General features: G+C 38.3%; 1 non-coding gene across 1 annotated transcript; it reads right to left on the reverse strand.

The window, feature by feature from the left end:
• Positions 1 to 333: 333 nt before the first annotated feature.
• On the reverse strand, positions 334 to 405 carry Trnap-agg. Its single transcript has one exon. It is a non-coding gene; the product is annotated as a tRNA-Pro (tRNA).

Consider the following 405-nt stretch of genomic DNA (forward strand, 5'->3'; position numbering starts at 1 on the left):
AGACGAATGAACAAAATGAAATTGAATTAAGCGGAAGCCATGTACTTAATGCGCGTTGAAGGCAAATAACTTTTTCTAGTATACTAATATTTGAAATGGGTGAACGTGAGTGATATTTGAATTTTCAGCTTTGAAATACCGAATTTGAAATTGAATAGCCATAATACGTAATCCAAAAGCTTGGGCTACAGGTTTTCATTCTTTTGTATACTGCCGGAAAGGAATGTTTTAAATTTCTGTTGAAATTAAGGTACGGAGACTTGGACGAAAATGGAGAGGTAATAATCTTAACCTAGGGCAATAATAGGGGAAGGATTACTTAATGAAAAAATTGGGCTCGTCCGGGATTTGAACCCGGGACCTCTCGCACCCTAAGCGAGAATCATACCCCTAGACCAACGAGCC

Source organism: Ischnura elegans, chromosome 5 (genome assembly GCF_921293095.1).
Source record: "Ischnura elegans chromosome 5, ioIscEleg1.1, whole genome shotgun sequence".
Lineage (NCBI taxonomy): Eukaryota > Metazoa > Arthropoda > Insecta > Odonata > Coenagrionidae > Ischnura > Ischnura elegans.